Source organism: Prinia subflava, chromosome 2 (genome assembly GCF_021018805.1).
Source record: "Prinia subflava isolate CZ2003 ecotype Zambia chromosome 2, Cam_Psub_1.2, whole genome shotgun sequence".
NCBI classification, from domain to species: domain Eukaryota; kingdom Metazoa; phylum Chordata; class Aves; order Passeriformes; family Cisticolidae; genus Prinia; species Prinia subflava.
The window spans coordinates 52,727,221-52,742,282 of record NC_086248.1 but is presented as its reverse complement, the minus strand read 5'-3'; the positions used below and the strand labels follow the sequence as shown (position 1 = coordinate 52,742,282).

The window sequence follows — 15,062 nt, the reverse complement described above, 5'->3', positions numbered from 1 at the left end:
GGCTCCCCTCAAACCCAGAGCCCAGACCCACATACCTGGGGGGGGTGACAGCAGCATGCAGCCCCAGCTCCAGGAGTGGGGATGGGGTGTCAGGAGGCAATTCATGGCTCTCCCTGCCTGACTGTCCCCAAGCTCTTAGAAAGATCCCACTGCCTCCAGCAGGATGCTGCAGCCTGGACGAAGTGGGGAAAGGCAAGAAGACAAAGCAAGGCTGGGCCCAGCAAAACCAGGAGCAGGGACACGCTGTCCTCTTGGGAGGACTCCTCCTGTGGTCCAAGCCAGCAGCTCTGGAAGATCAGGGAGGAAAGGACTGGGAATGGCAGCGCAGGGCTTCTGACTTGCATTCAGGCTTTGTTGCAACCTTTGCTATTTCCAGAGAGCAAGAGGCAGATAGTAAAAGGAAGGGCGAGGACTCGCCTGCCACACTGTAATGTACACAAGGAACAAGGAGGGGCCCAGTGTGCTGCACTTGACCCTTCTGCTGGCCCATGTCCACAGCAAGATGAATGCTGTGGGGCTGCCCCAGAGTGCTGCTCTCTCAGTCAGAAGAGACTCCCAAGAGCCCTGGACAAGCACCCGGGTGTTACTGCTGGCATATCCCACCCACCACCTGAGGGGGATGCAGTCATAAGTGCACTGGTTGGGGACACTACAGATAAGGCAGAAAGCATGTAGTAACCAAACACAGACAGTTTAAGTACATGCACACAGTGTACATGGCAGGAGGGACAGCAGGAGGAAGGGGAAGATCAGGATGATGCTGGCTTTTCCCTGATAGCATTTTGAAACACAGCATCACTCAATGATCTCAGACACTTCAACTCTGAGACTGGACACCCACACTGAAACTTTTTAAATTAGCTTTCTTACTGTGTTTCTCTGACCATTTGTATTTTCACCATTGCTATACCACCTTCTGCTGATCAAAGTGAAAGGAGTGTGTGGAAAAATAGGTAATGGCAGCATTGGCAGGGCACAGTATTAAACCATCAGAAACACAATGACAACATGACAGACAAAACACCTGACAAATACTCGATGTTTTCTTTATCCATTACCTATATACAACTGCCAATATGGCACAATCCTGACTGAAGAAACCCTGCCAACTACTGAGTTCACAGTGTTTTGTGCTACCAGCAGATAACACTTCAATTAGTCCAGGATAACTATAATTACAACTACATAACACATTCATGTAGGCAAACTACCTGAACTTTTTGTGACCTTTCCCTGGAGAAAGACAAGAAAGGTAGACGTGGCCTTCTAGTAAATTATTTGGTCTAGCTGGAAAAAGTAGACAAGTTTTCAGATATTTTTCCCTTACTTTTCTCTGAAGCAATACACAAGGTAGGAAACAGTTAAGAGCAATAATCTCACACTAACTAGATATGCACCAGGAAGACCTTGGAGGGGTGGGAATAGAAATAAAGTAGGCCAGAGAGATGTAGAGAGAGAGAAAGACATTTTGCACCTGCTGAATGGGAAAAAGGTAAAGTCTGTGTGAAGGTGGGAGAAATAACGATATGCAATAAAAGCAGTTTCTCTGAAGGACTTTTAATATTTGCTATTAGCTAAACATTGCTTGTTCTAAAGCTTTGTGTTTGAAAATGGAGAGCTGATCAGAACAGCAACCACTAAGCCACTGTGGCACAAAAAGATGACAAAATAGCAATAGCGACAACTCTCTCCCCTGCAGCTTCCTACCTGGGAGGTAGGACACCTCCCTCTCCCCCTGTGAAATAGCAGTAATTTCCAGATCCTCCTAATTGCATTGCCTGCTAAGTCTGGAGATTTAAAAAATGCTATTCAGGAAAATGTTACAACCGGAAATACTGTATTCACAGGAGACATATAATATACTCTAGCTCTTGGTTGTCAGGACTATGAGCCTGTTTGTTTAGTAGGGTCCTGAACACAGCAGTGGTACAATAGAGAAGACAACTAAATATGCACATATAGTTGAAAACCTCTAACTGCAAGACAAGAAAAAGAGAAGTCTGAAAGACAAGCTGTGTTTAGATTAAACAAAATACCATGCTTTTTGTCAAGAAATGTTAATAAATCCTAAATAAGTTGAACAATTAGACACATTTATTTCACAGCTATGTGCAACAATATGTTTTGTATAGTCTGTTTAGCCACAGGCTAAAAGAAGCAGTCAATCTGTGAATTTGTCTCCTGAAACCAAAATCTGACATTTGGTGTTTGGATACATTTTTCTTTTACCCTCTAGTGCCCCCTTTTTTTTTCTACCCTTGCAACAAAGGGTTGAGAACACTGTCCATACATTATGCCTAATAACTAGACAGGTTTGGGCAATTCAAAACCACATCCTAATTATTTGAATAGTGTGAATTCTTAACTAGTCTGTGTTTTTAATTGTGCATACAAAGTTTTAAAATCCTAAATTAAAAATTTCAGACCTTCAGAAGAAAGAATTGCAATGAATCCATTAAACCTGACAGGTACTGGTAAGCTCACATACCACACACGTGGTGAGGCCGAGGTCACAAATCGTGCTCTACGGGAACGGTCTACAGCACAGTGACTGGAAAGCCTGGCAAAGCAACACACCACAGTGTACTGTCCCTCCAGTTCCCCTTATCTTCTTTCTCCTCCAGGAAGCCAAATGTTTTCTGACCTGATCTGGAGGCAGGTAGCTCTAGTATAACCACAAAGGTACCCAGAGCACACACAGGCATGATGGAAGCCTCAGGAACCACATTTTGTTCAGTCAGATCTAGATGAAGAGCTCCACAGGCTTTAAACAACTGCCCTCGGCTACTTTTTGAACTTGAACATTTGCTTAGTGGTGAAATGACTCACGGTTCTGCCTCCCAAATATTCCTGCACTGCACATACACTGGAGATGGGATTGCACAGCCATTGGAAGTGACTAGATGTTAATGCAAATTTGATCACACCGCATTTTTAGGCAAAGTGTAGAGTGGGTGGACTGAACCTCTCTGTGGTTTTGGGAAACTTGTAAATTAAGAATTATGTAAAAATAGTAAAATAATAAGCAGTGAGAAGAATGCCAAGTGAGAACAGGAAAGAAAATACAGGCTTACTGAAAAAGACAGGTCTAGAATGGGAATTTTTCTGCCCTTAATGATATATTTGTATCTTAGTTTCCTATCAGACTCTTGACATTTCATTTAGCAGTGTTACAGGAAACCTCACAAAAAAGTTACCTAAGAGTAATTTGGAAAGCAACTACTGAAGGAGTATGATAAAGAGGTCAATCAGTTTATCACCCAAAAGACCTTGACGCATGATGGGAGAATTACACCTCTGCAACTGTGTAAATAGCTCTGTAAGAAGATAGAACAGGTCAAGGAGCATGGGGAGTCTCCTGGGCTGCCCACAGGGAGGACGGGCCCTGCAGGACGATACCATCAGCACCGATGCTGCAGCCCAGCCTGCCCAGCCCCGAGCAGTGCCAGGTTTGGCAGTGTCACAGCTCTGGGCAGGTCCCGAGCCCCCAGCCACCCTCATCTGGTAGTGCCAGCAGAAATGCTGCAGCAAATAAGGGGACAAAGGAATGACCACCTTCCATACCTGGCAAACAAACTCAGTAGCCTGAGAGGATAGAGGCAATGGCATACTTGGTGCAAAAGTCCATTTTATTCAATTATTTCTGTCTTACCAAATTAGAAATAAGTAGGGAATGTAAGCAGGGAAATCTTTCCCCTGATTAGTCCCATGGCTTCTAGAAATCACAGATTTCCCAAAGTAACAGCATTCACTAAACTGCTCTGTTCTTTCAAGAGCTCCACGCCAATTCCATGCCAGGGAACCCCACACTAAAATGATGTGCTCATAAAGCAGTGCTTCCTTTCTTGTACTTTATAATTAATTTCACTGAACATCCTAATTAGTGCCATTTTAAGAGTGAACAAAGAAATAGTCATTATTCACCGTCTGCATACCATTCATGATGTCATACATTTCCAGCATCTTCTCTTAGTTACTTTACTTTTTCCAGCTGACTAAGACTGTGATACTTTGAACTCTCCTGTTTCTCTGCTCACACATGCTGGCCTTCTTGTTAGCTTTTCTTCTCCTACTACATCCTTTTTGAGATGGAGGAAGTAAAACCAAACAAATTTTAAGCTATGAAAAAAATAACCTGCGCTGGTGACAGAAAAGAGGGTTTCCTTAAACCTGTATGATACTAGTCATTTTTCCACATCACACACTAATAATTTTTCCATGCTGCTCAGTACATCACTGCTGTTTCAGGACATTCCAGTCCCACATGTCTATTACAGATTTGTTAGAAGCAATAAAATTATCTTACTATAGTCTAGCCAAGCACCAGGACAAAGGAGTGAAAACCTACAGGTAGCTTAAAAGAATCTGAAACACAGTAAAATCAGGGGAGAACAGTTATCCCTCAGAATAACCTAAATAAGGTATAGATAAGAAATTAAGCAAATAAGACTTCCTGAGGTAGTTTCCTTATCAGTGAATGTGGCCTGATACCAATTATGGTGACAGAGATGAAGTACTGTAAGTATCACTTAAGTGGTTCTAAAAACAGCGATCTCAAGAATATGAAAGACTTACTTGGGACGATAGATGGGGAAGATAAATCAGTTTATCTGAACAATTTTTTTCCATTCCTACTTTCTACCCTGTCCTTTTAATAACTTTCAGCAATTCTGCTATGTGCGAAGTTGTGCATAGGATGATGCAATTGTGATTTAAAGAATCTTTCAGATGGTTTAAAAAAGGCTTTTCTCATGACTCTCAAAGTGATGAACTGAACAGCATTCACATTAAAATTACTAGTTTTAAATAAGAAGTCTTTCTTTTGGCTCCTGTCAAGTGTGGGTGAACTCCACCACCACAGGGGCCAGATTCCTGGTTTGGGACACCTTCCACCCACTCTGATGTTTCAGCTGTAGCAGTCTCTGAGAAAGACAACCCAGTCCCATTCCCTCCTTTTGCCAGCTGCAGCAGTTAGGGGGCATATAAAAAGGTTTTTTGTCCATCTAATCAGACCCTGAAGAAAACCAGCAAGTTAGACAGAAACATTCCCTACTCAGATTTGGATAGTGCACTGCTACTGTGTTAAAAGAGAAATAAAAAAACCCTACACTTTCTCACCAATGCAGGTATCTGTTTTTCTTTTCTGCTTCCCACCTTCCCCAGAGTCTCCTGACAAGCCCTCACCTTCTGCATAGTTTTACTCTAGTGAATCATATCAGTCGGCTTCCTCCTTCGCTACTGCTAAAGTCCCTTGAAAGAAAAGGGCAGCTGTCATCCATCACGACCACACTTGTGCCCCTTCATTAGTGAGACTTCTCCTGACACAGGAAAACAGCAATTCCCTCATCAGTACAAATCCAGACACACAATTCTGAAAAATCTATGCCTTGAACAACTTTTCTCCAATTCTCAATAAAAACTGATTGTCCACTAATTATTTTCCAAGCAATTCTTTCAAACGAATAAAGAGATCACCAGAAAATACAGAGACTCAACGAAAAATGACAATCAGTTCAAAGAACTGACAAAAAAGGTAGTAACTCCTTCTGCTGTTAGGTATTTTCAGGCACACTTCAATAAAAATTTGGCTATTGATATTCATGCAATATTCACATACTGCAGCTTCTACATGAAAAACTGCAAATATTTAAAGAAACTTCAATTTCCTCTTTATTTACTGCATCCCCAAGAAGTGGCATTAGCTCCTTTGTGCTGACAGCATTACTTGTGAATCCTGTTCAGGAATATGTCAGTATCTAAACATGACTTTCACTATCACCATAAAATTTCTGTCTATCCACTACATCAGGTACTCAAGGACAATACAGAGTGAGGAAAATCAGCCTGTCAACAAAGCAGAGCTGAGGGAAGGAATACTTTGGCATCACAAGAGAAAATATGGACATTTTAGAAAACTGTTAACACTACACATGCTAGTTTTCTTCATTTATTTTGCTGCTTTAACACGCCAAAGGTTGCCTGGGAAGGCTATGCCACGTAAGTCAACCAGGACAATGTCTCCACAAATCAAGCACTGCACTGTCCTGTCTACTGATTGGTGTTTACAAGGTCATAGGTTGAAATTATGAGATGAAAATCACAAAGATTCTAAAGATACAGGACACATGCCCTGTTTTTGTGTCTGGAGATGACACCAGCATCTGATGTGCTCCTGGGTGTCATCACTTCATCACGCAGATCCTCAGAAGCCATAGAAAAGAGCAACTCAGTTTACACACGCTACTGATCCCAAGCGTGACCCAACAAGTTGCAACAGAGACATCGCAACAGACTGAGAAGATGTTAGGAAATGCCAGTAAAAAAAGCTGGGAGCGAGGGCGTTATACAGTCAAAAGGATCTGGCTTAACTTTGTATTAGTGTTTAAATGCACGTGAAGAGAGTGCTGCTTTTCAGAGCATTTATATTAACTTTCAACAGTGTTTTTCAAGCACAATATGGAAACTTGTGAAAAAGAGAAATTAAAAGCCTGCCTAGAGGATACCAGGCCTGAGTTAAGCAGACACCCTAAAAATGACTACCTCATGCCTCTGCTTGGAGAGCAAAGGATCTGTAACATGATTTCAAATGCACTATATTGTGCTCCTTATGTACTTCGCTTATGAATCTTCCTGTCTTAGAGAAGAATGTCTGAAACTATAATGAGAATATTCTGCCTGTTCCCTGAGGGCAGAAATCCCAAGAGAGCAATGGTGAGTCCCTGGGAAGGGGAGAGAGCTGACAGATGTGGGTGCTGCAGAGGACTGCTCCACAGGCACTCAGGGTACCGGTTCTGGGAGCCTGGGTAGGGGAGGAGGTAAAAGAATCCCATCTGCCTGGTTGACAGCCCTCCCAGGAAACACGGAAGAGAAAGACCTGTCAGAGTCCAACTCTTTATCCCAGCACAGGATACACCACCAAGACTGCCTCTGAAGGGCTGCACATGCCCTACAGGTACTCGAGACTAACTTCAGAGCGTACCACTGCTCAGCAGGCACAAGACTCAGCAGGCAGCTGGCACAGCCTAGGACAGCCAGACTACCCCAGGCATGATGAGCCAGTGGATCCTGGAAGTGATGAACTTGCTAACCACAAAGACATATTTCCCTTCATTATCCCTGGCAGAAATATGACAACTCTTTTTATTAATTCTCCTGACACGCTTCCTTTTCCCCTCCTGCACACGCACACCTGTCACAGTCACCCCATGGACTATGGGACCAATCACTGCACAGCCCTCCTCTCTTCCTGTGGGACCACTTTTCAGAGATGTTAACTGCATCTGAGTTTAAATATAATTAAGAACATAAGTGCTTGCTCTTTCTGAAAATTCAGGCCCTGGGAAAACAGACAGCCTTTGGAAACACACCTGGATCTTTCAGCAGTGAGATCAGTTTTAGCTAACCAAACACCAGCCTGTCATTCCCTAGTCTGACCTTTCCAGAACAGATCACAAGATGTCACTGCCTGAAATCTTACTTTGAGTAATTGCTTGGTATTTTTTTCCCCCATGACAGAAACACCACTTTTTAATTTTCTGCCTCAGTAATTTATGCCACTGTTCAAAAGGTATCCCTGATTTCTAATTTCCACTTGTTTCTCTCCATGTCCTGGTCTGCTGAACCTGTCAAAGCTCTTTTCTATAATATTTCAATTACACAGTTAATTTAGGATAAGGTTCTTGGGTTTTTTCTCTCTCAAGAATTGTCTCAAGGGAGAGACAACTAGTCTCCCAACATTTTCCTTCTTCCTTGAGCTCTGCTAAATACAACTCACAGTAAACCAAGTCAGAGAACCTGAATTAAGAGCAAAAACATCCCCTGTTCCAGCATCCTGGGTCCTGGAGGTCCAGAGAAGGCTAACAAGGACAAGCAAAGCCATGAAACAGCTTACATGTAAAGAATGCCGCAGATCTTCAGCCTGGAAAGGAAACGATGGAAGAGGGATATTTTACAGAGAGAAAAGAACAAACAAAAACCCGACCAGTCAGCCAGAAAACAATAAAGAAACGCACAAGAAAAGTCATAAGAGTCTTGGAGATGGTGAGTATGGATTGACTGTTCCGTTTCTTACACAAGAACCCATGGCCACCCAACAAAGCCAGCAGAAGCAAGACTGCTCTTCAAGAAAACGGCAGCAAATCTGTGCACTCTTCACCAAAAGATACTGCAGAAACCTGCACAGGCCCAGGGAGAGGCAAGATAAGCATATGATACAGCACTCTAAATGCATGAACTACAAGCAGCTCAGAAGATGCTTTTACAAAATTCACTGTGTTCACAACCTTCCCCAGACACCCAGGTCTTTGTGGGAGAACATATGCTACACTAAACAGGCTCTGGTCTGAAATGACATGGGCTTTCCTACTGCCCCCCTAGCACTTCTCCACCCTGGAATCACACACACCACCAGGCTTGGACACAGAGGTTCAGCAGCAGTCACACTGTAATTCCTTTTAGCCACTTGCATAAAACTTTCAAGTACCTGTGCTATTTTTTTGCCTCCAAAATGATGTTTTCCAAGTTTATGGTTAGGTAAATAGGCACATCGACACCCGAAGTAATTTTTCATAGTTAACAGGCCATTCATCCTGGAAAGGTTTGTTCTACAACCTACCCTTTAAACATATAATTTGCCTGTACTCAAGTTACCACTCAATTCACATAACTCAGCATTGGTAATTTGTGATGGGCACTTTCTCCCTCACCTATAAAGTGTTAAATCACACAGAAAGCTACTGACTCCTTGGTCATCCTACCAGAGGGACCTACCATCTAAATTTTACACTTGAGACATGCTAGAATATAAACTCAAGTGCCTCACAAAATACTAGTACATGACATAGCAATGCAATGCTTACAAATGCAATTTGTCTTGATTGACTATTTGAAAATTAAGGAAGGAATATAAAAATCTTGTATCAACCTTTCTTAAAGACTTACTGAAAAGAAACCACATCCCCTATCACGAATTCATCAATAAACTCTCAGGATTCCTATGCAAAAAACAGCTCTGACAATTAAAAAAAAAATAATTGTGTCATTTAAGCTACTGTTTATCTCCAGTTCTAGTGGTAAAGAAATTAGTAAAGAAAATCACACCACAGCATACAAATAGATCAATCCTCCTTTCATCTTCCTTGCTGTCAGAAGCACCAGAAAATGACTGAAAATTCAACTGCTAGTGTCATATACTGAGCTAAAATTGTGTTTAGTTTCTCTTTTGTTCTTAACAGAGTTAAGAAATCTATTCGTTTTTATGTTCCTGGACAGTTTCCTTTACTTTCCCATTCAGTTCTCTTGCTTCCTACTTGAAACATACATTAGATTGTGGATTATCAACAGGTGAGTTTACAAGCTGGTTTTATATATCCACATAGCTTCATTTCCTTCTAACAGCAGACTTAAAAACAGCTCAGTCTTTTGTCTCAAGAGTTGTTTGCCATGTGTGCCACTGGGATTAGCTCATTTGTTTTGAGCATGGTGCTAATAATGCCAAGGTTGTGTTGATGGGCAATACCTATTATGTATAAAACATCAAGTTTCAACATTTTTCACTTAGTTTAAGGGCAAACAAAAGCTTAGATGAGAATTTGAAGAGGATGCCACACATGGGGAGCTTGTCCAGTGTTAAGACATTTCAAAACAAATTATCAGAACCTAAATGCTAACAACATTATTACTGGTACTTACTGCTCAGATTGAATCCTCCTGCCTACTGACAAGGCATCCCTTCTCTGTGCAACTGTTTCTAGCAAACATCTGTTAACAGCACAGCTTGAATATAACCTCGTGGTCTCAACACTGATCCACTGGGATTCAAGACCATTTGTTCTCATTCCAAAAGAAGTCACCTGAAAACAGCTGCCTTTCAGTCATTTGTCCACTTTATTCTTTCCACATGGTTTCTATAATCAGTGCTAATAAACCAGGCTTCCTGAAACTTCCCAACCAGTCACTGCCAAGTCAGTACCTCCAGTTTACCCTCATATGCAAGTTATTCCAATCCCCCTGTATTTTACGCAGGCAATTATAACCAAACTGATTTCTTCCTATGATGCTCCAATTTTATTTGAGATCTTCATTGTGAAAGAAACATACCTCACCCCTCCTTATATTCACAGTAATTTTTGCCCTGAAGTACAAACACTAAGGCAAGGTCTCAGAACCTGAGAGAATTTAGATCCCGTTCTTACTGTTGTATTAAGCAACTTAACACAACACTGAGTAGCCCACTTTGTAAACCACTTGGATTACTTAGAATAAAAAGTACTTTGCTACATGAATAGGGTTGACCAAATCAAGCCCCTAGAGATTAGGGCTGATTACAGTTAGCTACAGGCAAACATTTATATGGATTTTCTCTCTTTTTTGAAATTATTTCTTCTTTTTTTTTTTTTGTGAGTAACACCTTAATTAGGTCCTCAACTGCATCTTACTGTTCTGTACCAGTAATACAAAAGACAAAACCAGGACTCATAACCAGAAGGAAGTTCCATTTTTAACTCAATATGTATTGAAAAATTCACTTCAGATTAAGCCTGCTTAGCAGATGACCTATTATGCAACGTGTGTTTAGTAAGTGTCCCACCACTTCATTACATTTAAATTCTCTATAATTTTTCACTGCATTGCAAGCAACTTTCATCTTTGAAACAAAGTACTTCTGGTATCATGGGAGCTGCCTCTGCTGTTTCTGTGCCAGTCTAATCTCACCACGTAATGAGTAATGAAAATTGCTATGCCCTCTCTGCTTTACTTAGTAAAATTTGTTCTTGGTCATTTACCCAGAACATTCAGAGCCTTGGTAACTGCATACACGCTGCACTGGTCCTGTATCACTCCCTGCTCAAGGGATGGCAGGGAGAACAAGTCAAAAAAAGGCATTTGCTTTCTGCCCCTAGGGAGACACTCTGGCACCTCCTGCTCAACATGTGATATACTATCTCATTAAATGGACATACACCACTTTTCTTCTCATGGTGTTTAGGAGTCCTACTTGTTCTGATGTAAACCAGAGGTATAATAAGACAGGGTTTTGTTATTCTCACCTCCCACTCCTGCAGAAATTGAACACCATGCAGTGAATGGAAAAGGATGGCTTTATGATTACACAGCAGAATGATAAGCTAGTCAAGTGGATTTTATTTTGTTGACAAAAGTAACTCTGTCATATGGGGCAAGCCACCTAAACCAAACTTTGCTTTACGACATATTCTTTAATAGAGACCAATTCCTGACATAGGTTGCCTGCTTAGATTTTCAAGCAAAATCAGTGGAATCTGGGAATATTATTCCTATATAGGCAGACACATTATATCATGCTGGAATAAATATAAGGATGAAATTCAGTGTCATTTTTGACCACTCCTTGTTTTCAGAAGCTCACACTTTTACCTGCTTCAGTGTCTTCAGTGGCACAACACGAACATTTTCATGCAGTTCAGCAACTTCTGACAGGAATTGTGGTTTCATAATCTCACAGAAGTCAAATCAACATCTTTCAATAAAAACAGGCTTCCCAGAGGGAGCATGTCAGAACCAAGCAGCCAAGCTGCAAAAGCAAGTCAGCTGGGTTATCCCAAGGAGAAGGGGAGAGCATCCTGGGCACTGAGTCCAGCAGCCAGGGCACCTACACAACCATTGTACTGTGCCAGACGGACAGATCCTCAGCAGTCTGAAAGCTGTCTTCTGCACAACAATAGCAGCAAGAGTAAGACAAAGTTAAAAAAGTAGATTACGACACAAGCCAAAAGATGTGGCAAAAATATAGAGAAAAGAGTGATATTTCCATTGATTTTCAGGAAAGAAAGCAACAAGCATCTCTGTTACTTCAAGGCAAGAGAACAAGGGCTGCATCTGCAAGGCAGTGTCTTACAGGATGAGATTTGGAGACTGAATGTTGCAAATTATTATGGAAGTTGCACTGAAAAACAGTGCAAGTGCTAAGAGGAAAGGAAGGTACGAGGCTACACTGGAGAAACTTTCTGGCAGTGGTACCTATTCAGCCACTTAGCAGTGCCTCAAGGAAAATGATCATTCCTGTGTAGCTTCCGGTTATTTGTTTGGGTGCCACCACAGTGCAAGCCGATATGCCGTACTGAACAGCTTTGGCTGGGAGAGGGATGCTGGAGGATCTCGTTCTGGAGGATGCCCCAGTGGCACCTCCTCCTCCTCCTCCTCCTCCTCGGCTCGGCGGTGCCCCCCGCCGGCTGCCGGCACGAACACAACGCCGCCCCGGGGGCAGGAGAGGAGCTCCGCGCCGCACCGCTGTTCTTCCACCTTCCTCAAACCTTTCAACCACTCTTTTATACAAAGCTTGGCAGGGACAACCACCTCCAGTTCTGCACAGCCCTCAGAGCTGTGTTAGTCCTTCCACCGCAGAAGAGGAATTTACTGAGTCAACAAAATCCTCCTGACATCATTGGTGCCTATTAAAATGCACAGCATTCAAAGCAGGAGTCAGGATGTCACTGCATTTACAAACTCAAGAAGGCAAACACGTTCACAAGCCTCTAATGAAGGGATGGGGTGTGCAAGGAACAAATTATACTGCGATGTTCCTTCCCCCATCTTTTAGAACAATAAATAAATAAGGATTTATTGTCCTGTAAAATATGAAAGGGAGATTATTCATAGGACAGTGGTCTTCATTCTGTTAGACTGGCAGACACAACTCCTTTAGACTCAAATTATCTAATGACAGAACCTCCATTAAGCCACAAAGCTTGGGTGTATCATGGGAATATGCAAGGCTCTTGCTACATTTAATACATTTTTCTTCTTAACATTCTTCTTCTTAAACATTTTGATAAAGTGCAGAAAGCATTCTGGGAAAAAAAGAAGTAATTCCTGTGTCCAATTTTCATGAAGTTAGAACTATAGAACTGTTTGAGTTGAAAGGGACCTTAAAGATCATTTAGCTCCAACCCCCCTGCCATGTTCTAGACATTACTCAAAGCTGAATAGTTGGGCAGAAACAGACACCAAAACTCTCAAGCCCTTCAGAAAATATAAATAGAAAAATGGTTAGGAGAGAGAGAGCATGCTTTTTAGTCAGAGCATCTCAGAAACAATATATAATTGTCAATAATGAGACAAGTCAGAGGGGAAAAAAACAACAAAGGGAGAAAGAGGGATATGAGGTGTATGTATTCCTGACATTAAATAATTAAGAGAGACGTTTATGCATGGATAATCCCTCTCAAACATTTTCATATGAAAGTATATCAACAATGAAGAGATAAAGCCTTTACAGATTTGGCAGTACCTTCCCACCACTGCAGCTGACACTTCTTCCAGCAGAGAATTGCTGAATATACACCTGGTAGAACTCAGCTCAGTGAGACAGATGGGTTTGTCCTCTGCCACGCCACATGCAGGTAAAAGACAAACTACTTGAACAAGTCCAGCTCTTTCAGACTGCTGTGGAAGTACAGACAGCTCTCAGAAACTACTCAGGATGTTGGCAAAGGTGGCAGCTTTCTGGAGAGCAGCAGTAACAAACAGCTAAGCAGGTAACAGCTGCAGTGGGCCAAGGCAGTATAAGCCGTGTAGTCCAGTGCCATGGCAACTAACAATTCTACTGAAAAGACTTCATTTTGAAAGTTGCTCATGGAGCTACTCGTTTCACAATCATCTCTTTTCTGCCGCTGTTTGAACTTTCACTTCTGCAATTTGATGCTCCAGTTGGGTAAAAGCCCTTAGGAACAACCAAAAGAAGGCATTTAAACAAGAAGATTTTTATCTCTCTGGATTTTGCCAGTTGGGTCTGTGCTCAGCTCAACAGCAGCATTAAATTATTTCTCAACAGAAATTCTGTATTTCTGCAGAACTCAGAAACTTTGCACACCTACATGATGATCAGTAATATTTCAAGTCAGCCTGTAATGATGGCAATCCACATGAAACCCGGGGAACACTGATGAAACAGATGTAAGTAAAACCTGAGTTTGTACTGACTGTTGGATCACAAGTCAAAGACAACTTAAAGACATCAAAGACACCTTTACATTCTCCTTAGCTAGCACTGCCACATGCTTCAGTGAAAGGGAGTGATCCCATTGTCCCCCTTCTCACCACCCCAAGTGCCAACTGTTGAACAATTTTTAAATTTAACTCCTGAAAAACTTGAGAAAACCTTAAATTCCTCTAAATGGTACAAACCAACAAGTCTAGCAGACGCACTTGACTAGGAATGCAGCAGAAGTTTGTATTTTGGTGTGTTTGGGGTTTTTTATATCAGCATACTACCAAAGCAGAAAGAATTTACAGGTTTGTTCATTAACGATTCTCCAGCTTGTCTTTTACAGATTTTATTTCCAGAACTGTGTGAGCAGAACTTCAGACAGAGAGAAGAAAGTTTTCTTTTAGTTCTCACATTACTGATCTCATCACATTCAAATCTGCCAAAAGTTACAGCCTGATAATAATAAATCACTGTAAACCCTTGAGCTTGCCAGGAAGCATTACTCCAGGGTTTGTCTTCTCTATGGCAAGGCCTATACCGCCTCACAAAAGGCACTCTTCAGTTGTGGGCTGGTCTGCACGACCACTCAACACACAACAACATTTTCACTGCAGATTTCTTTTTATCCTAAACAGGACTCCTCCTTAGGAGTCAGTCATCCATGCACACACTGTGTGAGCAGCAAAGCAGTCTGCTTTGAGGATAGCTACAGTTTTCTGTTCCATTCCTTCTCTTTGGAAAAGGACTCCTTACAAGATGGAATCGGAGTTCTCCAAATCTAAGAACTCATTCCAACAAAATACCAAGACAAAATGTGGAATGGGAAGTATTTCATAAATCATATCTAAAATCAATTAATAGCATCTAACAAATTACAATCCAGAACTGTAAACAGATGTGCATGACTCATCTCATATTAATAATGTACAATTAATTTTTTTCTGAAGTACTTGCAAAAAAAAATTTAAAAAAGAATTTATAATTAATTGAGTTACTTAGCTGGGGGTGGGAGGGGGAAACAAGCCATCACTCAAGTCCTTTGACATCTTGTTTAAAAATATGTAGTTAATTTACTTACTTCCTCACACTTCAACAA

The 15,062-nt window shown here is 41.6% G+C and overlaps 1 protein-coding gene across 5 annotated transcripts in view; it reads right to left on the bottom strand.

Annotated features, from left to right (window-relative positions):
* NCOA7 (nuclear receptor coactivator 7) overlaps positions 1 to 15,062 on the bottom strand; it is an 83,697-nt gene that overhangs the window by 22,940 nt on the left and 45,695 nt on the right. The window lies entirely within an intron of this gene.